The sequence below is a fragment of the Hyla sarda genome, chromosome 1 (genome assembly GCF_029499605.1).
Source record: "Hyla sarda isolate aHylSar1 chromosome 1, aHylSar1.hap1, whole genome shotgun sequence".
NCBI lineage: Eukaryota > Metazoa > Chordata > Amphibia > Anura > Hylidae > Hyla > Hyla sarda.
The window spans coordinates 196,282,803-196,298,609 of record NC_079189.1 but is presented as its reverse complement, the minus strand read 5'-3'; positions in this window follow the sequence as shown (position 1 = coordinate 196,298,609).

Genomic DNA, 15,807 nt, shown 5'->3' with positions numbered 1-15,807 from the left:
TCATGGTGTAGACACAGCCTCTATAACTTTCCTCACGTTTATGCGTAGACACAGAGAGTCAGGCTGTCACTGCATTTGTTGAGTTCTGCCACTGACTGCACACAAATCTCACCCAGAAACATAACCTCTTAAGGGCACAGGACATACATGTATACCCTGTGTTGCCTGCTACAGGACTTTAAAGCAAGCACAGGAGCTTGGCCATTATATCGATGTCCATCATTAACCCTTTAGGTACCACTATTAAAGTTCGATCGCAGGATCTGAAATTGGTAAAATATATTTAGAAACATAGAATGTGTCGGCAGATAAGAACCATTTGGCCATCTAGTTTGCCCAATAATCTGAATCCTATCAATAGTCCCTGGCCCTTTCTTATATGCAGGATAGCCTTATGCTTATCCCATGCATGCTTAAACTCCTTCACAGTCATTGCAGGAAGGCTATTCCATGCATCCACTACTTTCTCAGTAAAGTAATACTTCCTGATATTACTGCATAAACCTTTGCCCCTCTAATTTAAAACTATGTCCTCTTGTGGTAGATTTTCTTTTAAATATACTCTCCTCCTTTACCATGTTGATTCCCTTTATGTATTTAAAAGTCTGTGGTAGCCCTTAAGGGGTGTATGGTAGGGATGGTAGGATGTTGGTATATGAGGGGTTAATATTAACCCAGTCACTCGTGATGCCAGGGTGAGGGCTGGTATGCTGAATCTATGTTCCGGCCTATCGCCGCCCTTCCCAGAAGCAATAGGTGCAATGAAATGACTGAAGGTCCACAAGCAGATTTAACTTGAACTTGAATAACTTTACTGCAGTGCTTGCAATATCCAATACGTAATAACAGTCTCTTAATACAGTTCTTTGGTTGCTTAGCGACTGGTAGAAGTTCCGGACCTTGCATAAGACTTATAGTCTCTGAACTTAGGGAATGGATGTGCAGATCCGTCCGGATTTAGGGGAAATATTGAGTCAGGTGATGCTGCAGAGTGCTTAGAGGATGACACACTCTATAATTTATATCGTTCGGCCGTTGCCGCAAGGCTCAGGCCTAACTCACTGCGATTACTGCAATACAGGTCCTTCTCTGATGAAAGCCAGGAGCAAGAGAGAGATAAGATGGCCGCCGCTCCCTTATATGGGCAGGGGGCGTGGCGATTTTGATTGGTCCGAACGCCTGCCACTCACTTTACATGGTGAGATGGGATTGCTTACGTCACAGGCTCTATGTACATTGTAGAACCAGAACGAGGCTACAGATACCAGAATGAGGGCTGGAACACATCCAGAGTGAGGCTTGGAACGCATCACATGACCCGAAGGCCCTGCAATGCCATAGAAACAAGCAATTAACCATTTACATACTGAAATAACACTATATACATTATTTTATAGATAAATTAGTAATCTATATACTATAATGGAGGCGACTAGGGGCGAACTGACCAATAAAGACTACTAAGTCCTAGGGACTCTGGCTATGGGGACCCACAGATAAATAAGTACCGTGTGAAATGCGGTTCTGGGACACCACAAACCCCCTTATTAAACATAAGTCGGCCTCGACGTCTGTCCCCTGAGACAGAGGGACTAGAACAAGAATTAGAACAGGATGCTATAGAACAGGATGATTTATATTTAAGCTAGACATCCTACTTAGACATTTGAATACTATCTAGACATTTGAATGGTATCTAGACATTTGAATGCTATCTAGACATTTAAAGGGGCTATCTATACTTTAGCTTCTAGCTTCCTATATAACCTTATAAAACTTATTATACATATATATATATGTATATTTTTTTTAAGCTTACTAGACATTAGTTCAGCTCTCTATACAGTTAGCTTCAAGCTGACTATACATTTTGTTATCTCACACATTTTATGCCAACAATAAGTTACCTGTTAGTTAGTACACGAAAGGTATACTGGCTAGCCCTAAGCTAGATCACAGTAAGGGTGGCTGCTAGGGTCTATCGACTACACTACGTACCCCTAGAGCACTTTCTCAACAACCTAGTAGGTTATTCTGAAAATTACGTGTTTACTTTTGTACTAGCAAGAGCATCTACTGGCCAGGCAGAGCATCTCACACACGCAATGAATAAAGAAACAGAAGAAGTGTACCTAACAGTGGCAGGAATTGGGTATCAATATGATACAATTCCTTAAGTGTTACTTAAGTGAGATATTTATTTGTTTTTGTGTATGTACTAAGTGAGTAATGTAGGGTACTGTGTATGTACTAAGTGAGTAATGTAGGGTACTGATATGTAATTGGCAGAGCATTGAAGTGTGTTATCAGAGGTACCATGTGTGCAGGTACTAAATGTGAGTCCTGTTACCTGATGGGTAGTTTGCCCTGTGTAGTCCTTTGAGACCGCCGCAACACCACCTCCGAGTCATCAGGAGTTCCTTCACTTGAGGATTCTTCAGGAGCTTCAGTCCCCAAGGGACCAGCTGGAGGGCTGGAAATGGGAGCAACTTCTTCGGTAGAACTGAGGGTCTCTCTAAAGACAGATGGAGGAGTGGCTTCAATGTCCGGAACAGTCACTGGAACAGGACTGAGTAACAAGAAAAAAGCAAAGTTGGGCCGTTAGTGGCGCTGGTCCTGTCTCGTGGAGACAGGAGCAGCGGAGGCAGAGAGAAGCCCCGCCCACAGCATGTCCGGCCACAAACTTCAGTCTATGCAGCCCTTACTGTGAATGATGCCCAGTAAGAAGGTGAACCCTCGTAAACTGCACGAAAAGAACCACGAGACAGGACCAGCGCCACCAACGGCCCAACTTTGCTTTTTTCTTGTTACTTACACTGCTGGGACATCATCTTTGCTCCAGAGGACCGTGGCTGCAGACCTGAGACGTCATCTAAGGCTATCATAGATGTTGTGCTCTCAGCACAACGAAAATAGGTGAGTGCTACAACAAAACCTGTCTTCATCTCACCTATAAACATCCTTCACTAGGGGTGCATATCCCTGTTTTTTCTTCTATCTTTTCTATATGGAACAGGACTGAGATTGGGTGTAGCAATCAATGGTGGTTGACATGGGGCAAAAGCTACTGGCAATTGATTGGTTGGTGCGACCAGGGTCGGCTGACTGGAAGGAGCTGGGAACGGTATGCCCCAATACATGGTAGGCTGTTGAGATGGGAACAAAGGGACATCCATAGTGGGATTAATTCCTTCTCCCGGCACATACTCTCTCACAGGCCTTGTCGGAGGTGGAGCAGAAATGGCAGGTGGATCAGGGGGAGGTGATGGGTTAAGCGTATCTTCTTTCTGGCACACTTTTATCTTATTCCTGTGAACTACCTGTGGCTCGAACCCATCTTTTTGTATCTAGGAATATTTGCATATTCGCGTATTTGAGGAAGAAAACAGTAAGGGGGTGGCCAACTTTACTATTGGTTGCTAGGGATATTGTTGATAACCTCTGACAAGTGTATTTGCATCATTCTAATTGGTCCACAAGTGAAAAGAAAGCATATGCGAATATTCACATATGCGAATATTGACATACATGAATATGCGCATATGAGAATATGCGCATATGCGGAAAAAATTGAATATTCGTAATTTCAAATATATAGCGAATATATTCGCAAATTCGTGAATTTGCAATATTCACAATAAAAATTCTAAATGCGAATATTCGCGCCCAACACTACTCTGACTATGGCACGGAAATTGAACAGGTATTGCATTTTTTCCGCCTTGCCATCTAAAATCCATAACTCTTTAATGTTTCCATCCATTGACCCATATGGGGGCTTGTTTTTTGCGTGAACAATTGTACTTTGTAATGACATCACTAATTTTACCACAAAGTGTACGGTGAACCCAAAAAATTATTATTTGTGTGTGGAAATTTAAATGAAAACCTCAATGGAGGGTTCCATTTTCACTCTGTAAACTTTGCGGTAAAAATTACATGTTTTTTGTATTCTGTGGGTCAATACAATTGAAATGACACTAGGCTAAGAGAAAGTTGGGGCTGGCATAATTGCACAATATACCAATAGAAAAATAAAGAGAGGTCAGCTAGGGGTTAAGCAAATGAATTAACCGCTTGCACAGTCCATAGAGAGGAAAAGAAGTCAATGGTTGTGCAAATCCGTTTATGTCAAGTAGTAGATGAATATGCCATAGAAAGAAGTGCGGATGCAATCACCTGGAGATGTTAAAACTTCCTGGTTAATTGAAGATTCATTAAAACAATTGCCCTGTGGGGAGCCGAGTCCGAGGCAGTGGAGTGCTGAGTGGAAACTGCTGGAGGCTGATGTTTTGCAGTTGCCCGCTTTCTCAAAGCTTTGCCAGCATCACTGTCCAACGCAAACTTATCTCCGCGCTCCTCAGTGACTTCACCAGAGTTCTCCGGCACTTGTGATAAAAACATAGTTAAGAACAATCAACATGTAATGAATAACAATAGGAATAGGGCATAGGGCTCCTATTTAGAGTATGAAGATCGTAGTGGTATACAAAGAAGTAAGTTATAGGTAAGTGCTAAGCTTGTTTCTTTCATTTAGTCCCAGATCCCCCACTGCATGCATGCAGGCGATCCATACTGCTTCTTTTCTTCTAAGTCTGTTAACTCTATATTGTCCTCAATCAATTCTTTCCATACCCATGAAGTGTAGGGAATCGGGATCACCATTGTGAGCTGACCTGATGTGTTCTATCAGTCTTGTTGCACCCGTGCCTGTGTATAGTGAGCGTAAATGTTCGAAGAATCTGGTGAAAAGACATTGAATCGTGGAGCCAATATAAAAGTGTCCACATCCACAGAATAGGCTGTATATTACAAATTTTGAGTGGCAGCAAATAAACTGTTTAATTAATATGTCACAGCCACCTATTTTTTCAATATATGTTTTTTTTTAGTGTGCTTACAGTATGGACAGTGAACGCAGGGAAAATTACCACTCACCGGAGTGCCACATTTTATTTACACCTTTCTTTACAGGAGTGAACTTGCAGCTGACTAATAGGTTACTGAGGCTCTTACTTCGTTTAAAAGCTATTAAAGGTTTCTCTTTTGCCATGACACCAATTTCTGGGTCGCTGGAAATAATGTCCCAATATCTGTGGATAGTATTTTTTAGATGGTCTGCCAAGGGACTGAAGGTAAACAAGAACACAAACTTATTGTCTGAGTATGAGTCTTCTTTTTTTCTTCTTTTGTAGTTCTTTTTCAAAAGGTCATCCCAGGAGATATTTTTCACTCTGTTCAAGTTTTCTAACAGGAGTTGCTTAGGGTAGCCTCGCTGTTCAAGTTCCTTAGTTCTGAAGCTTTTTCCTCAAAGTTGGTATTGGTACTGTTTAGAGATGAGCGAATTTTTTAAACATTCGATTCGGCCGATTTGGCAAATTTTGCCCAAAAATTTGGTTTGGTCCGAATTTATTTGTGGCGAATTGCTATTAAAAATGGCTATTTCTGGCCTACAGAGAGCCTAAATAGGGGTGTAGAATATTTTGTATTGCTGTAACACGCATAGGGTGTGCGCTGGGTTAGTGAAATAATACTGTTCTTCAGTATGACATGCAGATCAGAGGCATCGCTTTTAGAATCACTGTCGCAGAGTGGCACAATGACAGAGCCAGGAGGTGGCATCAGTATGAGGAGATCATAGTGGCTGAATGACACAGCATGGAGGTGGCGGCAGCATGAGGAGAACATATAGTGGCTGAATGACACAGCCTGGAGGTGGCGGCAGCATGAGGAGAACATATAGTGGCTGAATGACACAGACAGGAGGTGGCGGCAGCATGAGGAGAACATATAGTTGCTGAATGACACAGACAGGAGGTGCCGGCAGCATGAGGAGACCATATAGTCGTGAATGACACAGCCTGCAGTTGGCGGCAGTATGTAAAGGCTGAATGACACAGCCTAGAGTTTTTGGCAGCATGAGAAGACCATATAGTGGCTGAATTACACAACCTGGAGTTGGTGGCAGCATATAGTGGCTAAATGACACAGTGTGGAGGTGGCAGCAGCATGAAGAGAACATATAGTGGCTGAATGACACAGTGTGGAGTTGGCGGCAGCATGAGGAGACCATATACAGAGACCCCCCGACCTACCATGGCTTCGACATACAATAATTTCAACATACGATGGCCTCTCAGAGGCCATCACATGTTGAAGGCAGCATCACTATACGATGCTTTTGTATGTCGGGGCCATTGCATAAACGGCTATCCGGCAGCGCAGACTACTTCAGCTGCTGCCAGATAGCCGTTTAAGGTGCCCCGTGTGGTCCGGTGATGAACACTCACCTGTCCCCGACGTTCCAGACCGTCCTTTTCAGGATCCCCTGCATCGCCGCCGCTCTCCATCGTCATCATCACATCGCCGCGCACGCCGACCCGTCATCCAATAGGAGTGGCGTGTGCAGTGACTTGATGTCGGCGATGGAGAGCGACGTTCCCGGCTAGCAGAGACGGACTGGAGTGGCGGGGACACCCCGGGGACGCGGCGACAGCGATGGACGGTGACATTCCGGGCGGCGGTGATGGTCCGGAGCGGCGGGGACAGGTGAGTATAACTGCCTATTCTTTTCATTGCACGGATCCCTCAACATACGATAGTTTCAACAAACGATGGTTCATTTGGAACGAATTACCATTGTATGTTGAGGGACCACAATAGTGGCTAAATGACACAGCCTAGAGGTGGCGGAAGCATGAGGAGACCATATAGTGGTTTAATGACACAGCCTGGAGGTGGCCGAATCATGAGGAGACTATATAGTGGCTGAATGACACAGAGGTGAGGTGGTGGCAGCATGAGAAGATAGTGGCATATAGTGGCTGAATGACACAGCCTGGAGTTTGTGGCAGCATGAGGAGACCACATAGTGGCTGAATGACACAAGATGTGCAGGTGGCGGCAGCATGAGGAGAACATATGGTGGCAGTATGAGACAGCTTGGAGCTGGCATCAGCATGAGGAGAACTTATGGTGGCAGAATGAGACAACAGCAGCAGCATCAGGAATACTAAAAGTGACCCGGTGACAGAGTGGAGCGGTTGGGGGCAATACCAGTACCCGGTGACGAAGGTGGGTGAAAAAAGGAGAACTTGGCATCAGATGTGTGGCATCAGGCAGGTGGCAGTATCACAATAGTAGCTGAGGCAGGCAGGCAGAAGAAAACGGCCTCTTTTGTAAAGGTGTTAGTGTGCACAAGTAAGTATTGAGGATATGAATTACGTAAAACTTAACTTTTAATAATATGCTTAGGTTAAAATATATGGACCCCAATTTTTTTTTTTTATCAAACAAAAGGAAAGGTGTGCAAAAAACACCATGTGCCACCTACACCACCAAGTATTGATGTGATGCAAAGACCTCTAAAAGGTGGAAGGGAACAACGTATGGTCCCCGCAAGGCCCTACTCTCTACACCAGTGGTTCTTAACCTTGTTGGAGGTACTGAACCCCACCAGTTTCATATGCGCAATTACCGAACCCTTCTTAATTGGAAAAATTTAATATGATTTTTTCAAATTCAAAACATAGGAGGTATATATTTAACCCCTTAAGGACCAAGGGCGTACAGGTACGCCTTTGCTCCCTGGTACTTAAGGACCAAGGGCGTACCTGTAAGCCCGTGGGAATTTCGGTCCCCGCCGCGCGCCGGGCGGGGATCGCGCCGGGGTGACTGCTGATATCTATCAGCAGGCACCCAGCTCAAATGCCCAGGGGGGTCATTAGACCCCCCCATGTCGGCGATCGGCGCAAATCGCAAGTGAATTCACACTTGCGATTTGAGCCGATTCCGGGTCATGCGGGTCTATGGTGACCCGGTGACCCGGAATAGAAGGGGGATAGCGGGTGTCCTAGACACCCACGATCCCCCTGTAGCGATAGGAGTGAGGTGGCAGGGTTGCCACCCCTCCTATCTCTGCTATTGGTGGTCTAGACGCGACCACCAATAGCAGATCGGGGGCGGAGGGGTTTACTTTCGGTTTCCCCGTCCTGCCCTCCCACAATAGGCGGGGCAGAACGGGGAAACCGACAGGGACCTGCGCCGAAGATCCACTTACCCATCGGCGACGGCAGCGGCGACGATCAGCGGCGGCAGCGGGCGACGATCGGCGGAAGAAGAGGACCGCGACGCAGCTCCCTGGATCCAACGGAAGCCGGTGAGTTACTTAGCAACATCTGGAGGGCTACAGTCTGAGACCACTATAGTGGTCTCTAAACTGTAACCCTCCAGATGTTGCAAAACTACAACTCCCAGCATGCCCAGAGAGCTGTTTAGGCTTGCTGGGAGTTGCAGTTTTGCAACAGCTGGAGGTCTACAGTTTGAGACCACTGCAAAGTGATCTCTATACTGTGCACCTCCAGATCTTGCAAAACTACAACTCCCAGCATGCCTAGACAGCAGTTTGCTGTCTGGGCATGCTGGGAGTTGTAGTTTTGCAACATCTGGAGGTCCACAGTTTGGAGACCACTATGCAGTGGTCTCTAAACTATAGCTCTACAGATGTTGCAAAACTGCAACTCCCAGCAAGCCTAAACAGCAAACAGCTGTCTCTGCATGCTGGGAGTTGTAGTTGCGATCCCTCCAGCTGTTGCATAACTACATCTCCCAGCATGCCTTTTGGCGATCAGTACATGCTGGGAGTTGAAGTTTTGCAACAGCTGGAGGCACACTGGTTGGAAAATACTGAGTTAGGTAACAGAACCTAACTGAAGGTTTTCTAACCAGTGTGCCTCCAGCTGTTGCAAAAGTACAACTCCCAGCATGCACGGTCTGTCAGTACATGCTAGGAGTTGTAGTTTTGAAACAGCTGGAGGTTTGCCCCCCCATGTGAACGTACAGGGTACATTCACACTGGCGGGTTTACAGTAAGTTTTCTGCTTCAAGTTTGGGCTGTGGCAAATTTTTCACCGCAGCGCAAACTCCTAGCGGTAAATTCACTGTAAACCCGCCAGTGTGAATGTACCCTAAAAACACTACACTACATTTACACATAATAGAGAGTAAAACACAACATATACACCCCCTTACACTGTCCCCCTAATAAAAAATAAAAAAGTATTGTACGGCAGTGTTTCCAAAACAGAGCCTCCAGCTGTTGCAAAACAACAACTCCCAGCATTTACGGACAGCCACTGACTGTCCAGGCATGCTGGGAGTTTAGCAACAGCTGGAGGCACCCTGTTTGGGAATCACTGGCGTAGAATACCCCTATGTCCACCCCTGTGCAATCCCTAATTTAGTCCTCAAATGCGCATGGCGCTCTCTCACTTCGGAGCCCTGTCGTATTTCAAGGAAACAGTTTAGTGCCACATATGGGGTATCTCCGTACTCGGGAGAAATTGCGTTACTAATTTTGGGGGCTTTTTTTCCTTTTACCCCTTATGAAAAAGAAAAGTTGGGGTCTACACCAGCCTGTTAGTGTAAAAAAAAATTTTTTTTTACACTAACATGCTGGTGTTGTCCTTTACTTTTTATTTTCACGGGAGGTAAAAGGAAAAAAAGACCCCCAAAATTTGTAACGCAAATTTGTAACGCAGATACCCCATATGTGGGCGTAAAATGCTCTGCGGACGCACAACAAGGCTCAGGAGTGAGAGCACACCATGTACATTTGAGGCCTAAATTGGTGATTTGCACAGGGGTGGCTGATTTTACAGTGGTTCTGACATAAACACAAAACAATAAATACAGACATGTGACCCCATTTTGGAAACGACACCCCTCACGGAACGTAAGGAGGGGTATAGTGAGCCATAACACCCCACAGGTGTTTGACAAATTTTCATTAAAGTTGGATGGGAAAGTGAAAAAAAAAAATTTTTTCACTAAAATGCTGGTGTCACCCTAAATTTTTCATTTTCACAAGGGAAAATAAAAAAAAGCCCCCCAAAATTTGTAACCCAATTTCTTCTGAGTAAGAGCATACCCCATATGTGAATGGAAAGTGCTCTATGGGTGCACTACAATGCTCAGAAGAGAAGGAGCGCCATTGGGATTTTGAAGAGAAAATTTGTCCGGAATTGAAGGCCACTTGTGTTTACAAAGCCCCCATGGTACCAGAACAATGGACCCCCCCCCATATGTGACCCCATTTTGGAAACTACACCCCTCATGTAATGTAATAAGGGGCGCAGTGAGCATTTACGCCCCACAGGTGTCTGACAGATTTTTGGAACAGTGATCCGTGAAAATGAAAAATGTAATTTTCCATTTGCACAGCCCACTGTCCCAAAGATCTGTCAAATGCCAGTGGGGTGTAAATGCTCACTGCACCACTTATTAAATTCTGTGAGGGGTGTAGTTTCCAAAATGGGGTCATATGTGGGGGGGGGGTCCACTGTTCTGGCACCACGGGGGGGCTTTGTAAATGCACATGGCCCCTGACTACCATTCCAAACGAATTCTCTTTCCAAAAGCTCAATGGTGCGCCTCCTCTTCTGAGCATTGTAGTTCGCACGTAGTGCACTTCATGCCAACTTATGGGGTACCTCCATACTCAGAAGAGATGGGGTTACAAATTTTGGGGGGTATTTTCTGCTATTAACCCTTGAAAAAATGTGAAATTTGGGGGGAAACACACATTTTAGTGAAAAAAATATATATTTTTTTTACATATGCAAAAGTCGTGAAACACCTGTGGGGTATTAAGGCTCACTTTATTCCTTGTTACGTTCCCCAAGGGGTCTAGTTTCCAAAATGGTATGCCATGTGGGTTATTTTTGCTGTTCTGGCACCATAGGGGCTTCCTAAATGCAACATGCCCCCAAAAACCATTTCTGAAAAACGTACTCTCCAAAATCCCCTTGTCGCTCCTTCGCTTCTGAGCCCTCTACTGCGCCCGCCGAACACTTTACATAGACATATGAGGTATGTGCTTACTCAAGAGAAATTTGGCTACAAATATAAGTATACATTTTCTCCTTTTACCCCTTGTAAAAATTCAAAAATCGGGTTTACAAGAACATGCGAGTGTAAAAAATAAAGATTGTGAATTTTCTCCTTCAATTTGCTGCTATTCCTGTGAAACACCTAAAGGGTTAAAACACTTACTGATTGTCATTTTGAATACTTTGGGGGTGTAGTTTTTATAATGGGGTCATTTGTGGGGTATTTCTAATGGGAAGACCCTTCAAATCCACTTCAAACCTGAACTGGTCTCTGAAAAAAAGCAAGGTTCAAAATTTTGTGAAAAATTGGAAAATTGCTGCTGAACTTTGAAGCCCTCTGGTGTCTTCCAAAAGTAAAAACACGTCAATTTTATGATGCAAACATAAAGTAGACATATTGGAAATGTGAATAAAATAAAAAAATATTTTGAATATCCATTTTCCTTACAAGCAGAGAGCTTCAAAGTTAGAAAAATGCAAAATTTTCTAATTTTTCAGCAAATTTGGGGATTTTTCACCAAGAAAGGATGCAAGTTACCACAAAATTTTACCACTATGTTAAAGTAGAATATGTCACAAAAAAACAATCTCGGAATCAGATTGATAACTAAAAGCATTCCAGAGTTATTAATGTTTAAAGTGACAGTGGTCAGATGTGCAAAAAACGCTCTGGTCCTGAGGTGTAAAATGGCCTGGTCCTTAAGGGGTTAAGTATATATTTATACATAGGTGCACAAAAGAAACAAAACCGTTAAAGAACAAAACCATTAAGACACATCAGACGCAGGCAGTGTTCCCCCACACATTAGGCGCAGGCAGTGTTCCCCCACACATTAGGTGCAGAGGTGCAGCAGTGCTCCCCCACACATTAGGTGCAGGCAGTGTTCCCCCACATTATTCAACAGGTGAGGACTTCCAAGGGGCGGTGAGGGATATCAGCGCTGACCAGGAACGGACACGTCCGGTGAGTAAAAGATTTTTTATTTAAATGCAACGCGTTTCACCGTACTAAGACGGCTTCATCAGGCATCAGGCATTGCATTTAAATAAAACATTTTTTACTCACTGGACGTGTCCGTTCCTGGTCAGCGCTGATATCCCTCACCGCCCCTTGGAAGTCCTCATCTGTTGAATATTGCCTAGGTTGGGGAGGCTGCAGACCAGACTTGTTTTCTCATTCACGCAGACCATTGTTGTGTGTGAGTTCACACAACCGTCTTCGGTAAGGGTTTTTTACTATTACTAACTGGACCCTGGAGTGGCGGTTTTACTCTATGGAGCGCTCTTCCTTCTTGTTTTAGTTCCCCCACATTAGGCAGGCAGAGTTCCTCCACATTAGGCAGGCAGTGTTCCCCCACATTAGGCAGGTATTGCTCCCCCATATTAGGCAGGCAGTGTTCCCCCACATTATGTAGGTAGTGTTCCCCCACAGACATACAGCCTCCAGCCATATACAGCCTCAGTGGAGGCTGAGGACACGGTGGAGGATGAAGAGGCGGAGTCGTACAACTTCACAGGACCAACGGTGTGAGAGCGTGGAGACGGAAGCGGCGTGACCTGTCCAAGTTGCTGTTGTGGATGTGCAGGAACCAAATTCACCCAGTGGGCTGTAAAGGACATGTGTTGTCTCTGACCGTAGTTACAGCTCCACAAGTTGGCGCTTCCGCGCACTTTGGTACGAACCGACTAGTTATGAGCGGTAAGGGTCATGTTCAAATTCGTGATATTTCACTAATATATGGACCAATATTCGTCCTATGTTTGCGAAATTTGCATATTCGCTATGTTCGTTCTCTTTTTTTTTCATGTGAAAATTCATAATGAAATTTGCACAATGTGCATGCACAATTATATCTTCCACCTAAAAGAAGAGAGGGATCAGTGTCCAGTCTGTAAGTGCCGATATTTGCATAAATATTAGCATAAATTTGCATAAAAATTTGCATAAAAAAAGACAATTCGTCATTACGAATATATATCACTATATTCTACATATTCGCAAAATCACAAAGTGCCAATATTCCCAGTAAAAATTTGCATTTCGAATATTCGCGCTCAACACTGACACCGACAGGCTCAAAGACTTGCCCACCTTCTGTTCCACAAAATTGTACAGGGCTGGTACTGTCTTCTTCGCAAAGAAATGACAGCTTGGGACTCTCCACCTCGGCTCGGCACAAGCCATCGGTTCTCTGAAAGGTGCAGAGTCCACTACTTGAAAAGGGATCACCCAGTGGTCCCCCTCTTTCAGCCAACCAAGGCTCCACCACCTCAGCCGAAGGAAGCTGTGTGTCATACCCTCCTTATGTCGCTCCAGATGCTCCTGCTCCTCCTACTTTTAGTCAGTCATTCCGCCAACAATCCATCAGCAGATGCTGAATGTGCTCCTGTCCACGTTGCTGGTGCTGCATTCCCTCTCTTTTCAAGTGGTGGACTCTGCACCTTTCAGAGAACTGATGGCTTGTGCTAGCCAAGGTGGAAAGTCCCAAGCTGTCATTTCTTTGCGAAGAAGGCAGTACCAGCCTTGCACAATTTTGTGGAAGAGAAGGTTGGCCAGTCCTTAAGCGTGTACCAAAGTGCATGGCAGCGTCGATGTCTGGAGCTGTAACTATGGTCAGGGACAATACATGTCCTTTACGGCCTACTGGGTGAATGTGGTTCCTGCACAGCCACAACACCAACTTGGACAAGTCACGCCGTCCACACTTTAAGGCCGTTGGTCCTATGACAGTGTGCAACTCTGCCTCCTAGTCCTCCACCATGTCCTCAGCTTCCACTGCATGGACAAGTCGCAGTGCCCCTTCAGCATACCATGTGTGAGGGCACTGCGGTGTCACGCTGTTCTTCACATGGTTTGCCTTGGCAAATGGAGTCACACAGGGGAGGAACTGCTAAGTCATTCATAAAAAAATCGGAGCATGGTTTACTCCACGAAAACTGGAAATGGGAACCATGGTGACTGACAGGGGGAAGAACATCTTGTCTGCACTGCGACAAGGAAGGCTGAGCTATGCGCCCTGCATGGCACACGTGTTCAATTTGGTTGTCAAGTGATTCCTGAAGTGCTCCCCCCCCATTTGCAAGACATCCTAACAATGGGGAGGAAACTTTGCATGCACTTCTGCCACTCGTACATTGCAAAGCACACCCTCCTTGAGCTGCAGCGGCAGAACTGTATCCCCCAACATACTCTGCAACGCTTGCGATGTTGCCACACCTTGGAATTCCTCCCTTCATATGTTGGACCGAAAATATGAACAGAGAAAAGCCATCACCAATTTCATGATGATCCAAGAAGATAGGGGGACTCCCCTGTATAACTTCAATGTCAACCAGTGGCAGCTCTGAGTGACACCTGCCGTTTGCTTAGGCCCTTTCAGGAAGCGACTTTATTAGTCAGTCGCCAGGATTATGGGATAACCGACGTCATTCCACTGCTTCATTTCCTACAACACATGTTGGAAAAGATGGCTGGTCAGTGTGTATGTAAGGTGTCTTGGATGTTCCAGATCATGCCATGCTTACTGAAATGTTCACACAGAGGCATATTCACAGTGTAGGGTCCGTCCCAATAAGGCCACTTATCGCGGTGGGACGGTCCAAGCTATTTGACCGCCGGCGGAGACAAATTTGCGAGCTAAGTGCCTCACTATTTCATAGTTTCACATTTGCATCTATTACACCATAGCTGTATAGCTCTTCATGTTTTAACTGCATATTCATGTTTCACCTATATCCTTGTGCTGGCAGTGTGCTGCTGCATTCTTCTGTTGCTGGTCAGGGCACTGGAGACGTGGTGCCTGCATCTCACGGCCACATGAGCCCTGTGGGGGCTGAACTGGAAGAGGGGGGGAGGGGCACAGTGGAGCAAAGTTTACGTTTTGGGAAATGGGTGGTTTTTCTAATCATCTGAGAGGAGAGGAGGAGCAGTCAGAGGAGCTAGAGGGTTATGAGGAGGGCGAGACAGACAACCCAGACAGACTGGGGCATTATGGAGTGGAGATGGAGGCAGGGAGTACCTTCGAGTCACTTGCACAAATGGCACGATGCATGCTCAGTTGCTTGCGTAGTGACTGCCGAAATGTCACCATTCGGCAGTGGGATGACTTCTGGCTCTCCACCTTATTGGACCCCAGCACAAAATGGGGGCCTTTCTTACACCCACTGAGAGTAAGGACAAACTGACTTACTACAGAGACATGCTACATAGTAAGTTGGCCGATGCCTATTGGCGCCTTTGTCCATCCTCTTGCAGGTCTGACTCGGGGGTCCCCTGTGCTCACTCTCTACTGCCATGGCTGCTGGAGAGGGGTGGGGTGGCAGGAGCAGTACCAGCACCATCAGCAGCAGCCTGAGTTTACAGTCGCTGATGAGTAGCTTTCTTCACCCGCATAGTGAAACAACTCATCAGCAGCAGGTAGATCTGGAGCAGGACCTGAACCAGCAGGTGGTGGAATACCATGATATGCCCATTCCAACACACCTTGAAGATCCCCTGGACTACTCGGCAGCCAAGCTTGATTTGTGGCCAAAACTAGCAGAGTTTGCCCTGGAAAAGCTGTCCTGCCTGGCCAATAGTGTGCCATCAGAAAGGGTGTTTGGTGTGGCAGGGTCCATAGTCACCCCAAGGAGAACTCGTCTGTCCATGAAAAATGTGGAGAGACTGACCTTTGTGAAGATGAATTAGGCATGGATCAGCCAGGATTTCCACCCACCAATGCCTGATGCATCAGAGTAGATTGACCATGGTGCCACACCAACACTTCACAAATAGTACCTAGTGTTGCTCGCAAATATTCGCAATGCGAATTTTATTCACGAATATTGCATATTCGCGAATTCTCTAATATTTGTGAATATAGCACTACATATTCGCAATTCCGAATATTCGCTTTTTTTTTTCACAGTACACATCACA